This window comes from Pongo abelii, chromosome 13 (genome assembly GCF_028885655.2).
Source record: "Pongo abelii isolate AG06213 chromosome 13, NHGRI_mPonAbe1-v2.0_pri, whole genome shotgun sequence".
In the NCBI taxonomy this organism is placed as follows: Eukaryota; Metazoa; Chordata; class Mammalia; order Primates; family Hominidae; genus Pongo; species Pongo abelii.
In genome coordinates, this window is record NC_071998.2 from 107,445,120 (window position 1) to 107,462,478 (window position 17,359).

The 17,359-nt window shown below is 40.5% G+C and overlaps 1 protein-coding gene and 1 long non-coding RNA gene across 3 annotated transcripts in view; one reads left to right on the forward strand and one right to left on the reverse strand.

Moving 5' to 3' along the window:
* PAPPA (pappalysin 1) overlaps positions 1 to 17,359 on the forward strand; it is a 248,661-nt gene that overhangs the window by 82,322 nt on the left and 148,980 nt on the right. The gene's annotated exons all lie outside the window — the stretch shown is intronic.
* The window catches only part of LOC129048000 (uncharacterized), a 116,444-nt gene that overhangs the window by 81,244 nt on the left and 17,841 nt on the right, over positions 1 to 17,359 (reverse strand). Inside the window, exon 2 of one of the 2 annotated variants that reach the window (XR_008509962.2) lies at positions 11,314 to 11,382. This is a non-coding gene — a long non-coding RNA (uncharacterized LOC129048000). Of the gene's footprint in view, positions 1 to 11,313; positions 11,725 to 17,359 lie in introns of those variants that run through there. The other variant, XR_008509961.2, reaches the window with a different exon arrangement.

Genomic DNA, 17,359 nt, shown 5'->3' on the forward strand with positions numbered 1-17,359 from the left:
TGTCTTAACATGGCAGAGTTGATATCATGGGAAGAGCAATAGGAAAGGAACCATTAGACCTTGATTTAGTGACAAATCTGATGTGTGACCTTAAGCCTCATAAGCCTTTCTTAATCTTAGTCATTCCAATAGTAAATGAAGGAGGTTGGATGAGAGTAGCAGTGAGAAAATCATTTATTACTAATGAAAGTAGAAGAGCTGAAGTTTGCTAATGATTTTCTTTTTATATTAAATTGAAGACAATTTATGCATTTTGATTGCTTTTTCAGTGGGTGAATCGGGGGTGAAGTTATAGTAGATTGGCTGGGGGTTGGGCACAGTCCTAGGTATTTGCACAAAAATTGTGCTGGAAAGTGAATATCAACTTTAACAGCGCTTGTTTTTGTCTTATTTCCTGAGGCAGAACAGTGGTTCAAACCCATTTGATCTTTAGGGCCTTTGCAGCTTTAGGTTTCCGTAACTCTTTTTGGATGCTCACTGCTCTTATGTGAAGTAGTACTTGTCTTTCATACTCACTTCTCGGCCAGGGAGGTGGCTCACGCCTGTAATCTCAGCACTTTGGGAGGCCGAGGCAGGCAGGTCACCTGAGCTCAGGAGTTTAAGACCAGCCTGGCTAACATGGTGAAACCCTGTCTCTACTAATAATACAAAAAAATTAGCTGGGTGTGGTGATGTACGCCTGTAATCCCAACTACTCGGGAGGCTGAGGCAGGAGAATCGCTTGAATCCAGGAGGCGGAGGTTGCAGTGAACCGAGATCATGCCATTGCACTCCAGCCTCGGCCACAAGAGTGAAACTCCATCTCAAAAAAAAAAAAAAATTACTCACTTCTGAAGCCACCTCTCTATTACTTCTTCCCCAAACATCCTCAGAATTTCTGTCTTAGGAGGAAGACCATCTTATAATGAAGCCATTAGTGCTTTTCCTGTGTACTAGAAAATGGGCTAAGGTCTGCATCTTTTACTCATTCCATCCTCTCTACAACTATAGCCCTATTATTCTTATTTTACAAAGAAGAAAACTGGGGCTTAGAGATGTGAAGTCACTTGTCCAAGATCACACAGTTAGGAAGCGGTGAAGGTAAGGATTGGAATTTCGTTCTGACTCCTAAGCCACTGCACTCAACTGGTGCTCAGTTAAAGATGTGATTCCAACTTCTGTTTTAATCTACAAAAAGGATAGAGTCTTCGCTGTCTAACTTGGGTATCAATGGTTTCTATAGGCCTTTTGTGGCTCTTTACTTGGTTCTAAAATGATATAAGACAATCTCTGCTCTGTCTACTTGAAAATATTCACTAAGCCAATCATTAATGGAAACCAAGTTCTAGAGGAAACTTTTAATCTTTTTGAAGGGCAGAACCACTTTCAAACACTTTACCAGCACTTCCTTTTACATACTAGCAATTAATGTGCACATCACAGGCAAACTCTTGCTAATTCATTGAATCAGAGATGAGGAACAGCTGTTTAAGAACTCAGAAAGAGCACTTGGTTTGTGTTTGAGAATGTACTTAAAATTTAAAGGATAGTCTTGCCTTAAAAATATTCCATAACCCTGTCTCTTCCATCTCCTCACTTGTCTAGAGTGGTAGAGTTCTATAAATATGCTTCCACTTAAACTTTCTTTATAAAACAATGGAGGGAAGAAATAATAGATGTTTTAAAATCTCAGTTTAAACTCAGCTTTCATTTTTTTTGCCTCGAGTTATCAGCCTATGAGAGCTGCCATGGGTTGATAAGTGTGAAATGGTGAAAATTAAACTGAATAAATGAAAGAACCCTTATCACTAAGGTTCTATTTAGCTTAGTTCTATTCTCAGCAAAATCTCAGCTAAGTCACTAACTGGCTCTACCCTCTTAGGTGAGTCACTTGTCCTTTCTAGTCTTCCGATGCCTCAACTTTGCATGCAGGAGGTTGCACCAGATTAATTCTTCTCTCTCTCTCTCTTTTTTTTTCTTTCCAAGACAGAGTCTTGCACTCTCGCCCTGGTTGGAGTGCAGTGGTGTGATCTTGGCTCGCTGCAACCTCCACCCCCCAGGTATAAGCAATTCTCCTGCCTCAGCTTCCCGAGTAGCTGGGATTACAGGCACGCACCACCACGCTGGGCTAATTTTTGTGTTTTTAGTAGAGACGGGGTTTCACCAGGTTGGCCAGGCTGGTCTGAGAACTCCTGACCTCGTGATCTGCCTGCCTCAGCCTCCCAAAGTGCTGGGATTACAGGCGTGAGCCACCGCACCTGGCCAGTTCTTCTCAATTTGGATTGCACATTTAAAAACTGGGACATTTAAAAATTGCCTGAGTCTCACTTGTATCCCATCTCCACTCTCCCCCCAGATATTTATTTAATGGTTAGGAATAAGGCCTGACCATTAGAACTTTTAAAATCTCATAAGGTGATTATAATTTGCAACAAGTTTAAACAAGTTTAAAAACCAGTGCACTTAAACAAGTTCTCAAAGTGTGACCCCAGACCAATGGCATCATGGGAACTGAGAAAGGCCAGGCTCTCAGGCCCCAGTCCAGCCTAGTGAATCAGAAACTCTGAGTGCAGGGCCTTTCCAGGTAATTTGGGTGCTAGTTAAAGTTTAATAGCCACTGCTCTAAATTATCTCCAAGGCCCAGGAATCTCCAAATTCTCTTTCACTCATGCAACTACTTGCTCAATTCACAAATATGTAATGAGAACATTCTATATGCCAGATTCTGTACTGGAAACAGTATTAGGATGACTCAGACCAGTCCCTTTCCTGAAGGCACTCAAACTTAAGTGCTGAGCTCCTACCCACTTTGTAAAAGTGCCATGTACTGTGCCAAATCATCAGTACTGAGGTTGACACTCTTACGCACAATTTGTTCTTTCATTCACTCTCCAAATATTTCTTTAGTCCCTACTACGTGTCAGGCACAAGGGCTAGACTGAGGCTTTCATCGGCCTTCCTCTTCGAATCTTTTGTGTTTCAAGGAGTTTATTGGAGATCTGGGCTGGGATGGGCTGGGCTTCCTGACCTGAATGTTCTGTGAGACTGAAAAAAGAGAAACACATCCTTCCAAATCAACCTACCATTTCAACTCCTTTATCTCTTGGTAATTTGAGTTCTGAACCCCACCACAAATACCTCTTTGTGTGTGTATGTGTGTGTATGTGTATTTTGCTGCTTTCACATTTTTTCCATATCAAATAAATTGGCTCTTATACAAGTTCTATATAAAGACTGTTTTGGAGAAAAAGAGGAGAGGGAAAAAATGCTTTCTTTTTCTTTCCTGACTCAACCCATTACATGATTCCCTTTGACCTTTGTCTTCATTTTTTTTCTCTCAACAAAAATATTTATTCTTTCTGTTATCTACACTGGAGATAGTTTCCCAAGGTATGACAGTGATGAAGAGAGAGCCTCTGTGCTTACCCCATGGAAACTTCTAGTAGACTGATTACTTTTGGCCAGGACCAGAAAGAAATGTGGAGCATCTCCATCTCCCTTAAGTGGAAACCCCTCTATCGAATAAGAAATGACACTATCAGAAGAAAGGGGACCAGTGCCAACTCTGCTACAAACTCATCATATGACACAAAGACACACCGCATCACCTATTTGGACCTCAGTTTCCATATCTGTACAATGAGAGGCCAACACATTAAGCCCTTCTCTATGGGTAGACACAGAGAAGGTGTCTCGGGTAACAGGTGATTCACATACTTTTTTGTAGCAAAAGGAATTCAATAGGGACTGTCTGTAAGAATCAGTACCCAGAGGAAACCTCACTGGCTCTGTATGCCCTACTGAAATGTGGACCACAATAATGACAACCATTTACTAGGTACTTTCTCTGCTTTAAGTGCCTCACAAACACTTCTGAGGTAGGTGAAAAAGCTTACATTCAGAGAGTAATTAAACTAACCTCATACAGCTAGTAATGACATAGACAGGCCTCAAACCTAAGTCTAATTCCAAATTCCACCTTCCTAACCACTACCCATACTACTTCCTACTACAATAATGTAAAGGCGGAATTTTAGAGCTGAGAAATGCATCCAATCTGGCCAAAGCTCTAAATATAGCAAGCGGAATACAGGCTTACAAGTCAGAGGCCACTAGTCCACAATCAGTCCCTGTGGCCCACCCTTAATGTCTTGGTGTCCAATAACACAAATTACACAGGCAGTTCTTTATGCTTCTGGCTGGGAAGAAATAGCAGGGAAGCATCTTTTTCTCCACTTGGCTGTCAAGTGCTTCTACACTGAGCACTGGTGCTCCTTGGCCTATATGGAATCTTCAGATTTCTCCAAGAAGTAAATTCTCTGGACAAAACTAAGAAAGCAAAGTATAAAGCAAACCAGGAACAGTGAACAGTAGCTCACTCTCGTTATCCATCTACTTATTGGTCTGTCTCATTCATCCATCACTTCATGCAACAAATATTCACTGGGTATCTATTAGGCACTATGCACTATTTTAAGAAATAGTAATCCAGTGGTGCTGAAAACTCAAGGTGCTCACAGTCTATGGGAAAAGAGAGGGACAGGCAAGAAGTGTCATTGCAGTAAAATAATATTCTGATGGAAGAAACAGAAACACAGAGTCAGAGGTTTCTAACCCAAACTTGGATGAATTGAAGTCTAAACTTAGCACTAGAATATAAACTCCCTGAGGGCTAGATTTTTTTCCTGTTTTTCTCCTGGTGCATTCCAAGCACCTAGAACAATTATAGACACAAGGTAAGCACTGAGAAAATGTTCTTTCAATGGTTCTGGAATGAAGAATGAGGAGTTTAGCATTTGAAGAGAAATGGAGAAGCCAAAATGTACTAAGCTTGTACTATGTGTCAAGCAGTAACTAGGGACTTTACATAGATAATCTCATTTGATTTAATCATCCCAACAACCCCACAATGTAGGTGGTCCTATCCCCAGATTATAGATAGGGACTGGAAACTCAGAGAAGGAATGTGGATTATAGTTTACGGCTATCAAGGGGCAAAGCTGGGGTCTGTAAGTAGATCTGTCAACTCCAAAGCTAGTGCTCTTGATCATTCATTCTCTGGTTGAACGAGTATGTTTGTTTATGCCTCTGTCTTCTTAGGATCCTCAATTTAGAGCTAGAAATATTCTTCAAAGTCATCTCTCTCAACTGGCTTATTTGTGTATCCCAATTTAGTCATCTATTAATTCTTCTCTCACATTCAGACCTGTAAAGCTTCCAACACAATCTATATCTATTTTATCTCACCTCCTTGGCATTCTCCATATAATTCCTTGGGGAAATGAATAGACATAAGGAAAGGAGATGTTTATATGATCCGGCTGGACATTCTTGTGAGTCCAGATTTTACAAATCAGATCCAAATTTTTGCCTCTGAACTCCAAATGCTTTGAATACCCATCAATTAGAAACTTTAGTTCATTCATCAGTTCACTTGCTCAGCAAATATTTGTTGACTCCCAACATGAGCTTAACTACTTTCTAACCTCTAGGGATGCGATAATGAATACAGCAAGAAAAAGTTTTTGCTTTCATTGATTATTACAATGTAGTTGGGAGACAAAAAAGAAGCATGTTATTATATAATATCCCAGTTGGAAAAGATTTAGTCATTTTTAGATAGGTGGTCAGGAAAGTCCTCTCTGATGAGATGACATTTGAACAGAGACCAGAAGTGTCCCCCAGTAACTTATAATGAAAGCTAGCTGAGCTGCCATCCCTGGGATCCCAGCCTGTTTGGAATATGAATTTCTTATAACATGATCCTTAGTCCTTGATCACAGTTTGTGTTGTATTATATTTAACAGTGCTTGTGGTTTTTCCTTCACCTGGTTCATATTCTTAAATACAAAATTTATGACACTTAAATGACACAATCGGGGCTCCACGGATACTTGTTGAGCATGTGAAGAATAAATCAGCAGTAGCACAAAGTGGGCCCTCAGAAGATGCGTCTCTTGCTGTCAGATCTTAGTTATAACATTGATATGTGATGCCATATTAAGCCTCAGAGGATTTGGAAAGTTTAGCCCAAATCAGGGTCAGGTGAAGGCACAGGTGGCTCTTACATGCTGTTTCTATGGCTCTCGAGCTGAGTCACCACTTTCTTTCTTTCTTTTTTTTTCCTAAGCCTCATTTCTTTTTATAGCTCTTTCCGTTTCTCACCCTGTCATCCATCCTTTGTTCTTGTATGTATTAATTTATTCATTCATTCATCCATCAACTAGTGAAAATCTAATATAATCCATGTTAAGTAATACTTGTCCCATTTAACAAATATTTATTAAATGTCTGTTCTGTGCTAGGAATACAGCCCTGATTAATACAGACATGATCTCTGGCCTCAAGAGCACATGATTGTAAATGAAAAATATTATACTGCAGCATGAAAAGTGTTATGGTGTGAGGAGCACAGGGGGCAGGGGGGCTGTGAGAAAACATGGGAAGGGTGTCTAACCCAGCTTGAATAGTTAAGGAGGGCTTCTTGGAAGAAGTGACAGGTAAACTGAGACTTGAAGGATGCATAACAGCTGATCATTGAAGAGGTTCACCACAGTTCAAATGGTTGAAACTAAGTGGATGTTCAGCCAAAATTGATAAATGAATGAATGAATAAATGAAGGGAGGAAGGAACAAGCATACTGCATGTCAGAAGGGCATGCTCAACCACAGATCAAATGTACAGCTTTGGGATGGAAATTGTATTAATTTGGGGTATCTATCTACTTCAATTCTTAGATATACTTCAATCTTTTTAGCTGCTGTACAGTATCCCATAGTATGAATGTGCTACAAGTAATTTAGCCATACCCTTAATGGTGGGCATTTAGGTCACTTCACACATTTTTCTGCTGCAAGCAAATGTTGCAGTGAGCATTCTCGTACAAACATCCTTGCAGGCACGTGCATGCAAGCATTTCGCTAGGGTCAATACTGAGAAATTGCTGGTGATAAGCTCTGGGCCTTTTTCATTTTAATAGACACAACTATGACATTCTGGGCAGGTGAACTAGCTTCCACCCCACCAGCAGTGTGTGCCAAGACCTGCTATTTTGTATCATGACTGCTTATTATTTGGCATAATGAAAGTGTTTTTTCTTTGCACTTTTTTACCCACTTTGATGGGAAAAATATGACTTCTCATTGACATTTCTGTTATGTGCTCTTAAGTAAGCATCTACTCAAATACATTTACTGGATAATTGCATTTCCTGTTCTATGACTCGTCTATTCATATCCTTAAGATGGGCCTCATCTTTAATCTCCTTCACGCCTCTATTTCTCATTCGTTAAACTGGGATTTCAATGTCAGCCCTATTGCATATCCATTAATGTTATCAGAATCCAGGGTGAAACAGGAAGTTAAGAGGGAAATAGCATTTATGCAGAAGTTACTCTGATTCTTCTTTTATGTATTGATATATTTATCAAATGCTGATTTAGTACAATCCCTGTGCTGAGAACCATGACACATTCTGAAGATACAATAGGTAACAAAAACCAGCCCAGTTTCTGCTCTCAGCAGGGCTTAAATTTAGTCACTGTGTTAACCATCTTCACATTGCTAGTATTACTTGTAGCATTTACTACTGGTAGCACTAACATTACTGCTAACAATAACTACCATGTAGTGAAAACCTCATATATGCTCAGTACTTTTTTATAAGTCTACCAATGATGTTTAGGTATTAGTATGCCTGACTTCTTAGATGGAGACGCTCAGACTATAAGAGATAAGGTCATTGATTTAAGGTCCCCCAGTTAACAGATGCTAAAGCCAAGTTTTATATCCCTTTGCCTGACCCCAAAGGGTGTGCCTGGCAAGATACAGAGCACAGTCATTGTCATAATGACTGACAAAGGACAAGATGGTATCTTGATGGATGGAGAAAATAAATACTAAAATTAGATCTTCTTATTTCCAAAAGCAATAGAATAAACACCAAAAAGAAGAGAAAGCAAAATTTTTTTATTGTTTTTTTGAACATTTAAGCAGATGAGGAGGAGGAGGCTTAGGAAGTGTGGACATGGCCAAACTAGCATGATTTCCAGTAACCTGTTGCTGAAATGCATGATTCAGGCTGGACCCCTTCCTGAGCAGGGCCTTCTCCCACGCCTGGCCAGCATGGTTTTGCCTACATTCTGATGTCCCATCCACCAGAAGAGATGAGCAGCATCAGTAGAGAGAGTTGTTTTTCCAAGCCCAGAATGAATACCACTGCTCTTAGCTCAGGCCAGGGGAGCACATAGTCAGCACAATTTCACTCTGGTTCTGGAAACCAGGCATTATCCACCTATGACTCCCTCTCATCAGTCTCGGCCAAGTATTTCTCAGAATGAAATATGGGTTCTGGGAATATTAGGATAAGCAAAAGGGCTTAACAAAATCAACTGATCTCCAGGGTCAGCAACAGCCATAGAAGTGCTATCTCCAAGTGCCTTCTCAATTTTGAAAGGGTGAAGGGCTCCTGTTTGGTGCTAACACCATCAAAATTGCTTATATAAACTTTTATAGATTACTCTAATGCACTACTAAATTTGTAGTAAGTGAACCATTATAGGTTCTCTTCTACAGATGGGCAAACTGAGACCCATAGAAGTTAAAAATTGAACCAATAGCTCCATTGATAAATTTATTCATTTGTTTGTTTCTACATTTATTCACTCGTGCATTTAATAGGAGTGCCTACTGCATGTCAATCTTTGTCCTGGGAGTGTGACTCTGAATCTTATAATCTGGTAGGAGAGCTGAATAATAGCACACATAAAATTATAATTACAAACTGAAGAGTATTATTACAAGAGGTTATAATAGAGTATACATCCCCCTTAAATTAAGAGTCTGTAGAAGATGAGTAAAGAGATAAGAAGGAACCAGACTATTATAAAAAGACAAAAAATAACATATGTTGGCAAGGGTGTGGAGAAAAGGGAACTCTTATACACTTCTGGTGAAAATGTAAATTAGTACAACCTCTATGGAAAAGAGCATGGAGATTTTTCAAAGAACTACAAATAGAACTACTATTTGATCCAGCAATCCCACTCCTGGGTATCTACCCAAAGGAAGATAAATCATTATATCAGAAAGATACCTGCACCCATATGTTTATCACAGCACTGTTCACAATTGCAAAGATATGGAATCAACCTAAGCATCCATCAATGGATGATGGGATTAAAGAAAACGAGGTACGTGTACACAATGGAATATTACTCAGCCATTAAAAGGAATGGAATCTTGTCGTTTGAAGCAGCGTGGGTGGCACTGGAGGCTATTATCTTAAGTAAAACATCTCAGACATAGACAGACAAATACCTCATATTCTCACTTAGAAGTGGGAGCTAAATAATGTGTACACATAGACATAGAGTACGGAGTGACAGACAATATGGACACTCAGAAGGGTGGGGGAATGGAAGGGGGTGGATGATGGGAAATTACTTAAGGGGCACAGTGTACATTATTCATAGCATAGATACCCCCAAAACCCTGACTTCACTCTGCCATCTATGCATGTAATAAAATTATATTTGTACCCCATAAATTTATACAAATAAAAAAAGAAGGGGCCACATTATGAAGAGTTTGTGGCTCATGTTGAGTTTAGATTTATTCATTATGAAATAGAGGGACTAAACCAATCAGGTCTGAGATTTTATAATACTGCCCTGGTACTCTGTGAAGAAAGGATTGAGGAAGGGTGAGTGAATCCATTTAGGGTTGACTGCTGAAGTCCAAACCAAAGATGATGATTATTTGCATAGAAAAGTGAATGACTTGGAGGGGTATGTTTTAAAGGTAGAACCAACAGGACTTGGTGATAGATTGGATTCAAGCAGTTTAATAAGAAGTAGCTGTTTAATGACTCTCCAATTTCTGGTTTGAGTATCTGGAATGAGGGAAACGTTATTTCCTGAAATAGAGGAATATATTTTAATTTATTGTTTTGTTGGGCATGGGGTAGATCAAGAGTTCAGTCTTAGACATATTGTGTTTGAGACGCCCATGAGTCGTAAGAGAAGAAATGCTAAGAAGGCTGTTAAACACGTAGGACTGAAATTGCTCATGGCTGAACTGGAACTATTGCCACACAACCCATGTCTACTTATAACATGGTAAGAAACCTCTCCGCAAAGTAACAGAATCTTTTCCATAACCATAAAATTACTATCTCATCCACCATATTTTCCATCCCACTTATCTTTCAGAATCATTAAAGATAAAGTAATCTGCTCAATCCTGATGCCATCCAAATAGAAAGAAAGCAATACTCTATATGGAAAATTGTGTGTAGTTAACATAACCCTTCCTGGTTTAGAATGTTTTTAAACGGCTTTGAGAAGGTGTTTTAAATGTATATTTGAATGAATTATCCAAAATACATTAGGCCTGTTCTCCATATAATGATAGGAAAAATGTAATAGGTCTTTACAATGGACCTGACACACTTCCCGTTAATATATAATCTCAAACAGATATCCTAATGTCCTCAACAGATTTTTCCCCCATTCTATAAAAGATGCTCAGATAAACTATGTAACGGGCCCACATACACCCAGCTGGTAAAATAATGGGTTCGATGACTCTAAGCTAGGACTATTTGTGTTATTATACAAGTGTAATACAAGTGTAATAATTATATCCATCATTTATTGGCTATGTACCAGGCATTGTGCTAAGTGCTTTAAAAAATTTTTCTTATTTAATCCTTTTAAAAAATTCTTTGAGCTTTTATTATTAGTTCCACTTTACAGCTGAGAAAACTAATGTTTCAGGACATTAAGAAACTTCCCTCTGGAAGAGTTAGAGGTGAGATTCTTAGCCACTTCAACCTTGTGCCTCTTATAAACATGCATGAATAAACTTGAGTGGAAAGAAACTTCCTGGCATGCAAGACTATTGGTTAGAATTGAGATGATTCTCCTCAGAAATGATCAGAGCCTAGACATTGAAGTCAAGTTTTTTAAAAAGCAAGGTTATAGATAGAAAAGAAAATGAAGGCCAAATGTGGTGGCTTATGCCTGTAATCCCAACAATTTGGGAGCCTGAGGTGGGAGGACTGCTTGAGCTCAGGAGTTCGAGACCAGCCCGGACAGCATAGAAAGACCCCATCTTGACAAAATAATAATAATAATAATTTAGCCAGGTGTAGTGGTGTGCACCTGTGGTTCCAGTTACTCAGGAGGGTGAGGGAGGAGGATCACTTGAGCCTGGGAGGTCAAGGCTGCAGTGGTGAGCCATGATTGTACCACTGCACTCCAGCTTGGACAACAGAGTGAGACCCTGTCTCCAAGAATAAAAAAAGAGAGAGAGAAAATAAATGTTGTTACCTTGGGGAAGGGGATGATGGGTCTTGATCATCCAGCTGCACCACATTGCTAGAGGAAATGTGTCTATATCTGTCAGCAGAAAAACAAATAGAGCAATTGTTATATGTCCAAATATTTCTATAGATATCTATGGATTAATAGTTTCATGACATATTAATATCAATTCTGAGAGGGAAAAAGAGGTCTGTGTGTAGGCAAGGAATGCTAGTTTCAACTCTATTCAAGAGGTGTTGTTCTGCAGAACCTCACAGAACGTGCTACTTTTCCTTTTCATTGTGAGTCTCCCAGAGGTTGCTGGAATGCTGTATGTAGTCTATTCTGACATTGTTTGAAAAAGTTACCCTGTTTTCTTATCACATATCATAGAACTAGCATTACTGAGGAAGCTCCTTTGGAAAATGATGAGTTAGTGAAATCAGGTTGCAATGCATGTCCTGGTGTCACCTACTACTTTGTTATTTTCTGTTCACCCTGGGGGTAGGTAGGATGGACTAGACTTCGTTGTGCTGCTCCAATTCCTGATTTTTAAGAAAACAAATAAATGAAGAGGAAAGAGAAGGAAAATAACAGCTGTCAGAGCAATTACAGATGTGAGAAGAATGGAGGAATTTATCTCACACTGGGCATTGGCAAGAGGAGTGGACAAAATCTATTCAGTCTGTGCTTGGAGACACTGAGAATCATGAGGGCAGGTCTTGGTGGGTTTATGTTGTGTCTGTTAAAACACAACCTCAGACACCACTTTAGAGATGCTGAATTTGGAATCAAGAGATCTGACTCCCACACCAGCACCAGCCTTGCTGTGGAACAGCTTTTTTCCATTGTTTAAGCTTAAGTTCCTTCCCTTGGACAAAGTGGGTGACTGTCCACACAGTCTAACAAGGAGTGGTGGGAAAAACTGATAAGATAATAGACTTGCAAGAACATGATGCAATCTAGTGAACTGTAAAGATTTAAATGTTCGTGATTCTTTCTATTGTTTGATTTTTCACTCCGCTTGTTCTTGGCCAGAGCCATGATAGAGAGTATGTGTAAAAGGCAAACACTCTGACACATACAGACACACACATCAAGCAGTTTCCCGTAAACTCTACCAGGAGTTGCTATGCTTCAGTGTTGGGTTAGAAGAAGGAAAAGATAAATTGTACTTTAACCTTTGTAACTGAGCTAAAGAAAAAATAAGAGAGAAAACACACCATGTGCTGGCCCTGGATCAGGAGACCTGGATTCTAGTACTGGTATCCTGAAATTTTGTTGTGTCCTTGATCAGGTGGTTCCCCAACTGTGGACCCAAGACCCCCATCTATAAAATAAAGGGGTAGGTCATAGCTCTGAAATTCTGTTCAGATTATCCTTTAGCTCTCACCTGCACTCAGTGCATCTAATTAAGTAAAGACGGAGGCAGCAGGTTACATGTCACGTTGTTAGTAAGTCAGAACTTTGAGTTTGGGGGCTGGCCATCTAGATCTAAAGAAAGCCTCCAGGCACAGTGGGACTCTCAGGACTCCACCTAGACCCAGCCTCTCTCTTAGGACTTACAAAGCTCTTCCTTTGAGACAATTTGAAAATGTTTTGGTGCATTTTTCCTGGATGGCATTTTAACTTGACACTGAGATACTAGAGGTGGGGGCTGTGTAATATCTGCCATGTTATTCTCTATCCTTAGCTTCTTGTGCAAGGCCAGACATCATGTAGAAGGTCAATAAATGCAGATAAATAAATGCATGCATGCATGAATAAATGGATCAGTAAACCCTGTGGTACATCAATAAGTGGTCAGAAAATCATGATAATACATCATATCTGGTATATTGAAGGTCTTTCTTTTACCTTCTAAGGTGGATTCGTTACTAGAGGATTGAAAGGACAAATGAGAATCTTACAGCATGGTCACTGCTCCTCTTGGGGCCTCAGCTCTCTTATCCTTAAAGCAAAGGCATTGGGCCAGAAGGTGTAATTCTGTGTTTCATTCATTCAACAGGCAACTATTTAGCACTGTCTGTGTAACAGGTCCTATAGTAGGCAGTGAAGATAAACCAGTCAGTAAGGGACATACTAGCCTTTCAGGAGTTTAGTCTACTTAATGTGAAAGTAAACACATAAACAAGTGATATCTAACAGTGCAAAAGCTGTTATGTAAAGGGAAGCACATGGGCTAAGAGCTCCTCACTCAGCTTCACAGGTCAGTGAGAATCTCCTGAAAGAGGCAGCAACTAAACCAAGGCAAGAAAATTTAGCCAGGGAAGGAAGGTGAGACTGCTTGCTCAGAGTGGTGGCTGAGGGTAAAATTTCAAGAAGAGAGTTTGAGCAAAGAGGCTAGAGAGGTTGACAGGGGTTAGATCATGATGGTCCCGGAGTTCATTGCTGTAATGTCTGGACTTCATCCTGAGAGTGGTGATGAGCCATTGAGTGTCTGTAAGGTAAGAGAAGATCTTCATTAGATTTGGTTTTAGGACATCTCTTTGGCTGTGTGTGTATGTCTGGATAGAAGTAAGGATGGAGGCATAGACCAAAATGGTAAAGGAGGAAAAGCAATGTTGCCAAAACTGAAGTAGATGATGGCACTTGTCTATGGTGGTCAAGTGGAAATGGAGAGTACTGGATGGGGCTGAGGGATATTAATGGGATAAAATACTTGGATAACTAATCAAAAGGAGGAGGCAGGTGAGTGTGTTATGAAAGATGCCTGTGTTACTGGCATCACTGAAACACACAATGAATGCAGCTATAGAGGCATATTTGGGTTGGGATGAAACAAGGAGGAGTTCAAAAGTGCCTTCCAGTTGCTGGCCTGTGAATCAGAGGCAGGCATACAGGCAGTTCGGCCACAACATTTCTTTCCTATGTAGAGATGCAGGAGCAATTGAGGCATACATGTGCATGTTTGCATGCACATGTACATGCATGCATGACTACCTGCATGTGTGTGTGTGTGTGTGTGTGTGTGTGTGTGTGTGTGTGTGTTGGGAGCAGGCAAATAAAGACCTGTGAGGCCACCTGTTTTCATCATCCACTGATTCTCAAAGTGTAGTCCAATGTTCTAAAGAAGTCCCATGGGGGATCGGGAGTTAATCTTCCATAGAACTAATACCTATAACGTTACAAGGCTCAGGCTTTGTTTTCTACCCAGGATTAATCATTCACTCGTGGGTTTTAATACAAGCCAGATACCACCTCACTGTGCAAAGCAATGCCAGCTCCCCTTCCATTCTGATGCTAGCTTTTACATTCTTGTTGTCAGAGTGGGAACTAGGTTTTTGCCCCAGTTTCAGAATCCTGTGAAGTGAAAAGTTTAGAAACTTCCATCCAAGGATGTTAGTCAAAAATGCCAGGACAGCTGGACTCTGCCATTAATTTGCCATATGACTTGCAGCCATTTATTTCCCATATCTGGGCATTAGTATCCATCCCACAATGAGAAACTTGGAGTAAGTGATATTCAAAGTCATCCAGCTCTGATTTCTACATATTTGTGTTTCCTTCTTGAGCTAAGCTCTGTGTATACGAAGTCAGTCTCCAAAAATTTTAAGCAGAGAATTTTGAGATGCTCAAACTTCTTACTATCTAGGAATTACACTGAAAAACTCTCAGACCTGGAAAGATCATTGAAGATCATCTATGCCAGGACTGACACTTGACATATGAGAGAATTGAGCTGAAAGAGAGGAAGCCAGTTCTTCACAGTCACACAGCCATTCAATGGCAGAACAGAGAACTGAACTTAGCGCTCCTAATTCCCAGTCCAGGTGTTTCTTCCCCTGTGTAACAGAGTGCTGGACATTGGCCAGACCTTGGGACTCACATTTGAACTCAGCTCCCTCTGATCATAGAGAAGTCTCCCTTGTTTGCTGGGAATGAAATCTTAGAGAGCTGACATAGTAACGTCATGGCAGCTGGTGCCGGTGATGGGGTTGGTATAGGAAATGAGAGAACGCATTTGGCTAAGCTCAGGGTTCATGTGACCCTCCAAGAGTCTTCATTTCAAAACAAACTCAACCTTTTAGGTTCAAGTTCTCTCTCTCATCAGAAATGTGACTTCCTGCTTCTAAGAAGCAAGGCTTACAAAAGGGCTCAGAAGACTTCGTGGACATCAAATAGCTCCTACAAATAGCATTTTGATGAGTTAAGTGTAAATGAATCAGAAACATAAGGATTACATTTTCCCCAAGTGCACATGGGTTTCAGAATTGAGGGGAAATGTAGTTTGCTAACTGCACGCTGGCCTTCATGGAACTCAAGCCACTCCTGGGAAGGGTAAGGGGAGAGAAGAAAGAGAAGCCCAGTCCCCAAATGGTTTTAGATGTGGTGCCAAATTCGAAAATGCTGTTGGGTTTGCCCTCTGCCAGGAATAAAATTGCTGGCCACCCAGAGAGGCCACAGGGAGGAGAAAGGAGATGGCTTTCCTTACTGGCCCCTGCTCCTCCACAACTGTGTTCAGTTAGTGCCGCTCAATCACCAGCTGTCACTGGGGCCCTCCGTTGGACTCCCTGGCCCTGACTTGGCCTCGATTTTCACACTCTGCAGCGTGCCTTGTTTACCTCCAACTGTATCTGGTGTTTTGGCTCCCAGAGTCCTTGGCGACTGGTCAGCTTGTCACAAGCCCCTGCTCTGTAATCAAGTGACCTGTCCATCACCAGTAGAATGTTTGGGGAAGCTGTCACACATCGCCTTTGGTTGCATTCAGGAAAAAACAAGAGTTCTTTGTAGATCTTTTCCTCTCTCCCTTCTTTAATGCTATCCAGGTGTGGAGTTTCCTCCAAACTGTTAAATGTCTTCCCTTCAAATCTCAGTCTGACACAAATTACCAGTTAAATCTCAGGACCGCTGTTACCTTATCCCAGGATTTGAAGCTCTGGATCTTTTATAATTTCCACATTGTCCCTCCATTCTTTTCCTTCTATTTTGTTTTATTGCACCAAGAAAGTAGAAAATCATTTCAATTGGTGATAAAAGATGATTAAAACAAAATAACACAGGCCTTGGCTGCAAACTGTTAGTTTTATTAAATTGGCTACTGTGTTTTAAATCAGTACCAGGGCAAATCTTTGGACAATTATATCAAAGACTGCTGGAATTAATCAGTCACATGTATACAATTGCTCCTTTCAGAGCCTTATACAGAGTAAGGATGGCGTTGCCAGTTGGAAAAGAATGAGTTTTGCATTACCTGTGTGAGAGGGATGGACCCTAGCCCAATTGAGAAGGAATCCAAATGCCCAATGGAGTCTCAGATCTCTGTCATCTCCTTTTTCATCTATTTAATCCAGACAATGGGTTGGAGCTCACAGTGACCACCAGGAGAAACAAGAAAATGGATGTTACAAGGCAAAAGGCCATTTTCCCAAAGATTTTTTCTTGGCACTGAGTCCTCAGCATGACAGCTTTGCTTTAATAAGGGGGCACCTGAAGTGGAAAGGCTGCAGTCTACTGAGTAGCTGGGTCCAGAAAGAGGGAAGATGGGTGTGGTGGGATCCCAGGCTATACAAAGACTGGATGCAGATTCAGTATCTCAACTACCGTTAGCGCATCTAAGTTCTGACTTCTACAGCTGGCATAGGCTGGAGGCTTGGAGAATTATTGCATTCAGTTCCTTGCGTTTACAACAGTGATTCTCTGTCACTTGATGACTCAAGCCCCAACATCTCACCTCAGAGCCTCCTGCCATCTACTGCACACTCCACCCAACCATTTTAGTGAAACGTTTCCACTTCCTTTGGTTTACCCTGAATTTCAGTCTAAATGAACTGTTCTTAATCTAGAAAAAGTTTACCTCTTTCTTATTTTATGCTGTTTCTACTGCTCAGAGCACTATACTTATCATTCACATTTTTTGATGTGTGCTTTCTCAAACTATTAATTCATTCAACAGATATTGCTGAGAACTTATTCTGTGCTAGGCACTGCACCAGGCACAGAGATACAGCAAGGAAGGGCTAATGTTCTCTGTCCTTGAAGCACTTAACATACACCAAGGTAGTCAGGCATTCAACATGTGATTGCAAAATGTGTGTTCACTTTTGTAATAAAGTATAGGACACTAAGAACA